The sequence below is a fragment of the Streptopelia decaocto genome (genome assembly GCF_964273445.1).
Source record: "Streptopelia decaocto genome assembly, chromosome: 4".
Lineage (NCBI taxonomy): Eukaryota > Metazoa > Chordata > Aves > Columbiformes > Columbidae > Streptopelia > Streptopelia decaocto.
In genome coordinates this window covers 48,720,549-48,731,803 of record NC_138658.1, presented here as the reverse complement: position 1 = coordinate 48,731,803, position 11,255 = coordinate 48,720,549, and the positions used below count along the sequence as shown (strand labels likewise).

Here is an 11,255-nt window from a genome sequence, read left to right as displayed (position 1 = left end):
AGATTAAGAAAAAACTCTTTGTCCTTAGTGTTTATGTAGTTCGCACTCTTCTCTTGAATGTTTCCAGTACTTCGTGTAGCGTGCGCATAGGATGGGGTCCGATGCTTTCGTTGTTCAGAGCTGCTGTCTGCTTGCTGTGCCGTAACAGCCACTTGGTGCAATTAAACCTTATGTTTTCCACAAGTGTAAAGTAGTCAGTCGAGCACTTTTATGGAAGTACCTGATCTGCTTTACCTAAACAAAGTAGAAGTCGCAGTGTGGTTTTGTGGGGAAATCTTTCCAGATGTATGTCAGCCTCTAATGAAAGCTTTAAGTCTGTTGCATAAGTGTTATGTATTTGCAGTTGCTATGATGCTTTTTTTTTTTTTTAAGTTAGAAGGCTGTCTTAAATTCAGAAGTCTCAGATAAGTATAATGGTTCTTCTAAAACCTTCCAGATAAGGCTTACACATCAGGAAAATTAATTTATGGCCTTCTGAAAGGAATGAAGCTATATTTGTCTTCAGCTGTATTTCATGTATGACAGGCTGGAGGATGATACTGAAGGTTGTTAAGAGGGCTATAGGCAAAGATGCCAGGACTGGAAATAACCAGATGGATCTGGATTTATATCCAGGTGTTTCGTCTGAACTCAACCACTCTAAACTACATCCTTTGCCTTTCAAGTTCCTAAAGTCAAAGAAAAAAATATGTTCATGGTAATTGAAATATGGGGGAGAACATGAGTGTATTTTAAATATTAAGAGATAGGAAAAATTATTTCTTAGAGTAATTCATTAAAAAAATTGTGTGAGTTAGGAAGTGACAGTCTAAGGCAAGATCAAAGTAGAAGAGATGCCTGTAGTGTGAACTCGAACGGTGGTGAAATGAGGTAAAATGCTTTTAATTATTATGAATAGTTTTAACGTGTTACAGATTCTGTTTTAGATGTATCAAGTGTGAGCTGCCCTGTCACAAAGTATCAGGGAGACAAGAAGAGAATTTGGACAGAAGTGAAGCTCTGAAAGAAGTACCGTGGGCCATGATTAAAGAGAACAGTAATTTCTTATGCAGTTCAGATTAGATTACGTATGGAAATGGAGAAGAAAAATAAACTTCCTTTAAAAAACGGAGTTAGAATAATAAGGTTGTCATCCTCTGTGGGAATAATTACAAACAAGTAAAAATAAAAATCTGTTTCTTTCCACCATTGTATTTCTAATGATTCTTATAAAAGTTCGTATGTCAGCGTTCATACTGATGATTCAAGCAATGTTGTCAGCTGTGATCAGCTGTTTTCCGTAGTTTCCAGTGTACAGGAGCAAAATACTTGCAGGGTCTTAGAGCAGAAGAGTTGAGTTTTTCCTATCATCCTTCACTTCAAAACAGTTAAAAAGAGTGTAAGGAGGGAGCTGGGGTAGGATGGCTGCATAAATGGGTGGGGAGCTTGCCATTTTACACTGCTTCCACCAGTTTTAGAAATCTGTCTTTAGTTAGTACTTTTCTTCAGAGCTTGCTGTTTCTGCTAGTGTTACTTACTGTAACCCCTCACTGTCTCTTAATGTTTAGGATGCATGTTGTTCTCTACATTCACAGTTGCCGTTATTTTCTTAGGTTTCTCTTGGGAACTCAGGACTGCCAGGCTTCAAAGAGGAAAAAAATTGTCTAGGTTCAGATCGAGAAAAGATTGGTATTTGCTTAAGTTTGTTCTGTGTGGTTGTAGAAAGAGGTTGAAGCAGTTAATTAGGTTAGAGATACAGACTTCTTATTCTTAAATAAGTGCCAGCAGTATGTTGCAAGAATATAGGGAATCCTCTGGATATCAAGTTGATTTTGGAACCTGGCATACTGTGACTAGGTTCAAGAAGAATTTAGAGAAGTTCATAGGAAATAATCATTTACATAAATATAATCACTTTTATATCAGGAAATCCCTGAGACACACATCTCTGTAATCTGGGAGATTATGTGGGGAGAAATCTGACCATATATTCACCTCATCCTTATTCTATAGACTTTCATTTTGATCAATATTAACAGGATACTGGGCCTGCTCGAGCTTTAGTATTACCCAGTGTGTTCATCCCTTATATCTTTAAACTACAGTTGATTCTTCAAGTTTGCATTTTGGTGCATTGTTTCACCTTTGGCATATTTAAATAAACAAGAAAAAAATTTGGTTTTCTAATCTCTCACTCTGTTACTGTCAGGATGTGATAGTTATGTAAGAGAGGGAAAAAAAAGGCATGCAACTTTTTACTAGATTAGATAACGCACACAGCGCTTCCACCATTCCATTAAAAATAGCGCACACACAAAAATCTCTGGTGTTTTTGTTTTTTGCTTCTTGTAGGGTGAGATAAGAGATAGTTTAAAAAAACAAACCCATGCCATTGCACAGTTCACACAGGCAATTCAAAGAAAAATTTCAGGGACTGTCCTCCTCCTTCCTACTGTAGAGCAGTATTTTACAATTGCTTATGTAAGTCTTGGTTGTCCTTGTTCAGAAAGGTACTTACACAGTACTATGCCTTCAGTACAGTGAGGAAGAAGTACATTCCTTTCTTATGCTTTTTAAGCCATTAATCAGAATGCTTCTGTAAGCAATTCCTTGTACAAATAGATTGTGCAACACAATTAAATGTGAGATGATAATAAAACAGTGTTTAAAATGGTATTTAATCCCACTTTAGGTAAATTACATACATTTATTCTGATTGAAGATCTTCAAAAATTGACAGCAGTATAAACAAAATGAAGCAAAACAAACCCAGGCTAAGGGAGCAGGCAGTGGACCTAAAAATACCTGTGTGCTGTAAATCTGGAGCCAAGCCCCATTTTACAGTCTCTCTTGGCATAGATCTCAAGAAAAAGTAGTTAGCTTAAGAGCAATGTGGTAATGGCTTTCTGGCTATTTTCCCTCTGCTTCTTTAAAGGTAGCTAGCTAGCTATCCAGCTGTTGTAATGTTTTGCCAAGATATGTGTAGCAAAGGCAAAAAAGAATTAATTGGAGAAAGATTAGGTTAGGTAAATGAGAGCCATACTCTTAAAAAAAGGTATAATGTTCCTCAGAACTAATTCTTCTACTGGGAAACTATTATCACCTTTTCTTCTAGAAGAAACAAATAAACATAAAACCCAAAATCTCAAGCCATATTAAAAAAAAGACAATTCTTGAATGGCATAGCTTTTGAAGACCTTAACCAGTGATGCTTGAATCACTTCATCCATGGCTAAGAAATAATGAATCCTCAGAACCAATTTGGTTTTGTTTTGTTTCAGTTTGTTCTTTGTTGCTTAGTAGACTTTTGGGGCTTCAGTGAGCTAGTTCTGGCAGACTTCTAAATGGGAAAATGCTCAGCATTGCTGCAATAAAACAAATGCTAACCTTTGTGCAGTGTTGGGCAGAAGTTGGCTTTGAGTAATTTTTTTAGGTACAGGAGTCCACAAAGCTGCATTTGCAGCTTGGTCTCAAAAGTAGAGTAGAGCTGAACAGGGCAGATTGCTGCCAGTATCTCTGGCATTTCTGCACAGTATGGGTCTTCCAAGAGATCTTAATTCCCTTTGAGGAAATTGTAGCTGTGAGTTCTCAGTACTTCTGAAATAAGGCCCTTAGTAAATTATTTCATTACACTTAGTAATTATGTATGCACTAGTGAGTATAAAAAAAAACAACTACATGTTAGAAAGATAAGGATCTCATTAAAAATAAAAAGGGAGGCAAAACATAATAGGATCTAAAATACTTAACCAGGTAGAGTAAAGACAGAGAGAGAGAGTTTATTGGCTAGATCCAATAAAGGACTTAAGTACCTAAAGCAGGATTTAGGGAGAATTCAGGTGCCTAAGTCCAAAAATGCGATCTGAGAAATCTCACGCTGCTGCTGCCTAACCCAGGAGAAGCCTAAAATCAGAAGGCACTTCCTTGATTTTAATTTATGTTTTTAGAGTGTCTAGGATTTTACTTCTGTGCACATTCCGTGTGCAGCAGCTAGAGTAGTTTCCCATTCAGCCATTTACAATCCTCGGCTTAAGTGTCCCAGGGCTGCATTTTGTCAGTAGTCTCAGGCCACACCAAGCACACATTCAGAGATTCTTAGTTCAGTGTAGTTGCTGCTTTTAACATGAAGGATGGGTAGATTGAATAATCTTTTATTTAGCAGCCTATCTGTTGGATTACTGATATAAGAGTTGGAAGATTCAGTTCAGTTCTGAGAGTGTTCAAACCCATCTCTCCCTCAAAGTAATCTATCTTAAAGAATGACTGCATGAATTTAAATTGTCTTGAGAGCATGAATTAGAGATGAGGATGTGTCACTCCCTGCTAAATGTCCTGTTCTTGGGATAAATCTCACATGTCATTTCTGTTCCTGCAGACTATGGAATTCTTTGCTTCATAGTGGCACAACTTTACCAGGAACAGAGCAGAGTCGTCTTTGTTTTCAGTAGCCCTGTCTCTTGCTGGGTGGGATCACTCTTCTGCTATATGTTAACTGGAATCTTTTTTGGTTAGTGGGAATACACAGCAACAATATGTTGCTATACGGGACACATTTGTTTTCTCACGTCCTTCTGTTATCCTGGTTGTGATTTAACAAAATACAACAAGCTCTGCTCCATTTTTTTTTTTTTTTTTTTAACAGAATAGTATTTGGATTTCATAGTTAAGAGAGGACTCTAGGCTATGAATTGTAAGCACACTGAAGTGTCTGTGTCTTGGCCTGAGTTAATTTTCTAAGGAGTTGCAATAATACTGCTGCATTTCTTGCAGGCTAGCATTATACAACTGTGATGCTGCAGGACAGTACCAAGCTTCATCAAGCATACACGGGTATTTCATGTGGAGTTATAGGTTCTTTGGTCGAGAAAGGAAAACTAGAAAACTGGTTTGCAGTCCCGTGATTTTAAGTGTCCAGTTAACTCGTTCCCTTGCTTGCCCCATGACTGAATGTATCCCCTTTTAAAATGCTACATAGTTGTCACACCCAATGTTGGCATGTTTGGATATATGTGAATATGTTTGTGTGGATATTAATATCAGCTGCCATTAATGAGTCAGATTCAGTAAATCTGAAAATTATACTTTGGAATTGTGAAAATACGTTGACTATCCTGGAAACACCCATGAGTGGAGCCATTAATTTCCCTGTTTTCATGTTTGTTACATTTTTTTCCCCATAGAAAATGATATGTGGTTGTGCATTCCAAAAGATACCCGAATGTTTCTACATGTGTGGGAAAACAAACTAAAAATGCAATTAAGGAGGTTTTGTTTTAAATTGCTCCAGTTTAAAAAAGTAATTTAGCTCCAGATATGACATGAGTCATATTTGTGTTTTCTTTAGGAAGAGAATTCTTGGATTGATTGGACTCCTTCCTTCTGCCATTGTTGCCCGGTAGGAGAGTTGCATATAATCAGATTTATAAAATAGCTAAATATTCAATAGAATATTTGCTCCTTTTAATATGTGTTGTAATTATTCAAATAGTAATGCACTTACAGCTTGAAATACTAAATTTAAAAAGATACAGAGCTCTGAATAATCATTTATTCTTGAAGTTAAAGCTGTTAGTGCAGGACTGTAAGTGAATTATGAACAAACAGCAGAATAATAGCTAAGGAAGTACTAAAAAGATCTTGATTAAAGAAGGATTTTTTTAAACTAAGAATTGCACCCTAAGAAAGTATACAAAAAGCAAATAAGTCAGCATTTTTTCAGTTTATCAGGGTGTTTTCTTCCAGCTGAAAGCTGTGTTGCATGTACTAAAATATTTTTTTCTGGGTGTTAATGGATTCATGTTAAAGAAAAAGTATAAATTGGTTATTTTTAAAAGAATGTATAACAAAAGTAAAAGACAATGATTGGGATATGTGTTCTGTGTTATAATTTGATATTTAAAGAACAATTTATTTTAGTATCTGTATATATATTCAATAATAGTTTGTAATATTTTTCCTTATATATATTCTTCAGTAGATCCCTTGACATCAAGTTGGTTGTTTTGCATCTACTTATGATAATTCTCTGAGATATATTAAGTTAGGATATATTTAGTTTTGAATATATTTTGCCAAATAGGAGAGTTTTCTTTATTTCTAATAATTATCACTGTTCATTCTTATACAATTAAACAAATAAGGAAAAATTGCAGTCATTACATCACATTTGCATTAAAAGTATGCCTGTGTTGTGAAACCAAATTTTAAACCAAGGGAAAAGGAAAAAAAAAAAAAGCTTATTATGCTTGACATCTAGCCTCTTTAAAAAAAAAAAACTTTCTTTTCTGGGTAGTCAATAATAAATGTGGAATTAAATTCAGGGTTTGGATCAATTAAAATACATTTTAGGAAACACATATAGGAATCAGAAAATACTTTGCAGCCTACTTATAGTGGTGAGGGAAAAAATGTTACTACTGGGCTGGACTTCAGCTTGGATTGGGGTATAAGACTGTTGACTGTGATTGTCAAGTACTTTTGCCTACAGCCAGGCAGTGTACGTCAGCGCTGCTGATACTAAATAAATCATTGAGTTCCCAGACAGTTAATGATGAAGTTACCAGTCTTTAAAAATTTTAAAGGAGTTGATTTAGTTACAAAATGTGGATTTACTTATTCTTCTTAGATTAACTGTTTAGGATCAGAGGAGCAACTTCTCCTTGTCTTGGATATTTGTCATTCATAGAGTTCCATAGAGTTTGCTTGTATATGTGCTTTTTCCTCATCTAAGGAGCATCCTTCCTTCAGAGGTTTTAGAGCACTGGGCAGCTACTTCCTGTCAATTAGAACAGACAATACATGAATTTTCTTCAAAGACTATGAATAATACTCTTTAATAAGTGTAATGTTTTATGAAGAAAATCTGAGCTGGACAAAAAGTGATCACTCTAAATGTAATCAAGGTGACAGAAAACATTTAATTAAATGGCCTAATTGGCAATAATGTTGCAGTTTATTTTGACCATTCAATATCCCCTTTCTAATTTGACTTGTACCTATTGACTGTTACTTATGTTTGATTTGCCTCTTGAACATCAGTAGCATCACACAGCACGTTGGGCACAACAGGCTGGGATATTACAGCTACATATTTTCAACCTTTCCTGCAAGCATAGTGCAGGAAATGTACACTGTATATCACTTCTGCTCAAACCAGCAGATGACAGGATTGAATTTAGAGACCATTAGTTTTTAAAACAGAACACAGGATCATACAGGAGAGAAGTGACAACTCTCAAATTCTTCATTTCAGCATGACTGTATAAAGAACATTCAGTGTTTCAGTCTTTTTCCTACCTATCTTTCTTCTTCCCCATATTTATACAACAAGATAAGTGAGTATCTGGTCTTTGGTTGTTGTCCACAAATTATCTATGTAGAGGCAAAAGAACACTTCATTTAATTTCATTTTCACTCCTGAAAAAAACAGAATAAAACTTTTTCTTTTTTTTTTTTTTTTTTTTTTTTCTCTCCAACATATATTGGACATAATTTGTCCATGCAGTGGGACAAAGTTTCGGTCACATGAGTCCAGGCTGATCACACTTTCTCACAGGTGGCTCTGTGTTAAGCAGCCCATCTCAAATGGATTCTGTCTGGTTTGTGTGTTCTGTCCTTGTCATGCTCTATCTATCTATCTATCTATCTATCTATCTATCTATCATCTATCTATCTATCTATCTATCTATCTATCTATCTGCATTACATTTTAGGGATATGTTTAAATGATTTGTGCCCCTCAACTCCTGGTTGTCCAGAACAGGTTGCACAGAGTTGAAAGACTGCAATAAGCCCATATATATGAAAGTATTTTAAAAAAATCACATAATAAATTATCTTTGTGTTTCTAACTCTAAGCAAACAAATCACAACACTCTAAGTGAACAGCTTGTCCTGCTGCTTTGCAGGGGTTTGTTGCCATTCTGATTCTGTTTTATGTTTGCATGTTGCTGGGTCAGTGTTGGTGGATCACCTGAGAGCTCTACCCCAAATCCAGTTCATGCCTGTCCTTCACTGAAGAGCTGAAAAGCTGTTTCCTTTGTTTTCCTTTGTGACATATTACAGAGCCTTCTTGTTACAAAGTACTTGATTTGTGTCTGGATTTGTGGGCACTCAACTGTGGAGACTTGATGTATGGCTCACTATGTCTAGTTTCATCACTCCTGTAATATTTTATCCTCCCACTGGTACTGCTTTAACACTCCAATTCCTGGCCATAAATCTAAGCCAGAAGTTAACTATGTAGACTAGATGTAAACATTTGTTATTAATTGTAGAAGTAGAAGGTGCAACATGTTTTTGTTATTGTATTTGAACAAAGGGAGTTTGCCTAGTGTCCTGGCCCAGACAGTCAGTGTGTCGTTATTTCCCAGATGCTCTGAGTTGGGTCCAGTCAGTAGCAGGGCCTGTTGCAATAGGACAAGGGGTAATGGTTTTAAATTAAAAGAGGGGAGATTCATGTGGAAGAATTTTTTTATTATGAGTGTGATGAAACACTGGCACAGGTTACCCAGAGAGGTGGTAGATGCCCCATCCCTGGAGGCATTTGAGGCCAGGCTGGATGGGGCTCTGAGCAACCTGACATAGTTGAAGATGTCTCTGCTTATTGCAGGGGGGTTGGACTAGATGACCTCTGAAGGTCTGTTCCAACCCAAACTATTTTGTGATTCTATGATTTATTTAAAGAACTTACTCTCCGAGGTTCTTTTTTTGGTACCTCGATTACCTTGAAAAAAATGGTGAGTGGAATACTCTGATGTTTATGGTACTAACACCTGAAGGCTAACAGATTCTCAGAATTCTTTAGTTCGGCAACATCATTTACAAAATTAATAGTCAAGCCAGTAATTGATTCCAGGCTTAAAAGCAGGTTATACTGATTGTAGGGCTGATTCATGTCTTGGGCAGAGTAGCTGAGTTAAGTAAACTGTTATGGTTAAATAAACAATAATCCATCAGAATGAAAGGTTTCAAATAAGCTGTATGCTCATAGATTACAGAATACCAGAATCTGCCTGTCAAGAATGGTAAAATGTGAGCAAATAAGGTGGCAGCCTGTAGTCTAATTTATCCAGATGCCTTTCTAACTGAAGAAGGCTTACATCGTAAGAGAAGTATCAGCTATTTAAAGAGAGAAATTTAGGGAAAATAAATAATTACAGGGAAGGAGATGGAAACAAAAGGTAAGGTAGTTCATCTACGTTTTCCAAAGACATACTGCAAATCTCTTTGGTTATATTTACATTAGTGGGACAGAGCTGTCCTTTTTATTACTGAAATCACTTCTTTTTGGATGGTGTAAACCTGGCAAGTCATGGATGTGGCTAATTTCCTGTTTCCTTGTGTCATCTAAAGCAAAATATAGGTTGTGTTCGGACTGTGCCATATCTCAGGTTTCCCTGTGTCCACAGCATTTTGGGAGGACAATGATAACTGGAAGGAACCTCTGATCCTTCCTTTCCCGCCCCAAACAGAAGAATATGAATGACAACATGTGCCGGTCTTCAGTCTTGGTACTGCTTCATTTTGAGACAATTACTACCTTTCTGTGGATCTCAACAGAAAGCCATTATGCTTTTATCGCTTTCTACAGCAAATAACAATTTCTCCCCAGAACAAGTCTTTTAAGAAATCTTGCATAAAAATCATTTTAAGGTGATTTACGTAAGAAATAACAATGCCTATAGAATGATTGATTGCTGTTTTTAAATAAGCACTTGCACAATGTCACTTTTGAGATGTTCTAGTCAGTTGATTTTTTTTTTTGAAAGTTTTGGTTTTCAGAATACTGGGTTTTATCTTAGATTCCACTATTGTTTCCACCGCATACTTCATTCCTGCAATTCTCATGTCATTATCCTATTAAAATGTAAACCTGAAAATGTATATATGTACCTGTGAACAAAGAATTTACAACCTTTTTAAAAACAGTTTGCATTAGCTTCTGTAAGGCTTAGTGTTTTCCAAAACAAAAATTAAGTAGGATTTTAAATGAAGAGAGTAACAAGTGCTATTAAATGTATAAAACAAAAGCAAACAAAAAACAAACAAAAAAACCCCCAAAACAAACAAATCACCCCAACAAACAAATCAGTACCTTTGCCCCTGTTTGTACTTCATCTGGAAAAGTGGTTCAGTGTACTTTTCTGCAGTAGTTTATCTTCCCTGCAATCAGTGTGTGGCATGCGATGCAGGTACCAGATTAGAAAGGCCTGTCCCCCTTTTGATTATTGGAGCTAGGATAGACTTTTCTTACAAATAAACACCTTGGTTCATCATTTCTACTGTCAAACAGAAAGGACGTTTGCATGATAACTCCTGCTGCACTTTTAGGTCAAGGGAAGGACTCACAAGTGGTGGAATCACAGGTACCAAGGGAGAGAAAAGGGTCTTTTGAACTGTTTATAATGTGTATGAGCTTCCTTCCAAAGAAATCAGTGTTAGGTTCATTTGTAAGTCTTAGCTGTGCATACCCTTTTTCCTGCTTTAGCCTGTACTACAAACTGCCAGCACCACCCTATCAAAATGTGCACAATGCTTTGAGAAGCCACTGCTAGTTTTCCTGCAGCAGGAACACTATCTTGTAGTTCCACTACTTGGCTCTTGGAGTTAGGAGCAGGCCCCATGAAAAAAAGTCTCTGAAGATGGTCAAGAGCAATCAATAATCGTGAAGCAAATTCATGATACTTATAAAAAATCTCACTGTTATTCCTGGAAGGTGTTAGGCAATGCTGAATGAAATCAAGGTTTGTTTGTGTTTTGTTTGTTTGTGTTTTGTTTTGTTTTTTTCCTAAAGCAGTGTCCAATTTATTTTTTCTTTCATTTCAGATAGAATGAAAGTTAATTTTTTTGTTTTTTCCCACTCAGTCGAGGTACAAACAGATGGACTCTGAACACAGATCCCTAAACTTGGCTTTCTTTTTATTTATTTATTTATTTATCTATTTATTAACAACTGACCAAACATGTTTTATCTCATGCAAATTCAACTCTCAGCATTTTCCATTTTAGGTCAGTACCGCATTGAAATCTTACAGGGGCTTGATGTGCCTGTTCTGCTGTACAAGCTAGGTTTTCTGGCCAGAATGTACTTCTCATGATGCAGAAGAAAATTCACAGATCTGTAGGCAGATGTTGTTTTCCTTCAGGCTTGGCCCCTAGAAGGAATGGAAGTCTGAACTTCTGCTTGACTTTGTAAATATGCCGAATTGGAGATATAGACAGTGTTTAATAAACTAGTTGGAAACTATGTTTCAGATGAGATGGAGAAAACAAAA

At 36.3% G+C, this 11,255-nt stretch overlaps 1 protein-coding gene across 1 annotated transcript in view; it reads left to right on the top strand.

Annotated features, from left to right (window-relative positions):
* Positions 1 to 5,321: 5,321 nt before the first annotated feature.
* Positions 5,322 to 11,255, top strand: part of TRMT9B (tRNA methyltransferase 9B (putative)) — a 107,482-nt gene continuing 101,548 nt past the window's right edge. Inside the window, exon 1 of the mRNA XM_082051698.1 lies at positions 5,322 to 5,374. The gene's annotated coding sequence lies outside the window, so the exon portion shown is untranslated. The remainder of the gene's footprint in view (positions 5,375 to 11,255) is intronic.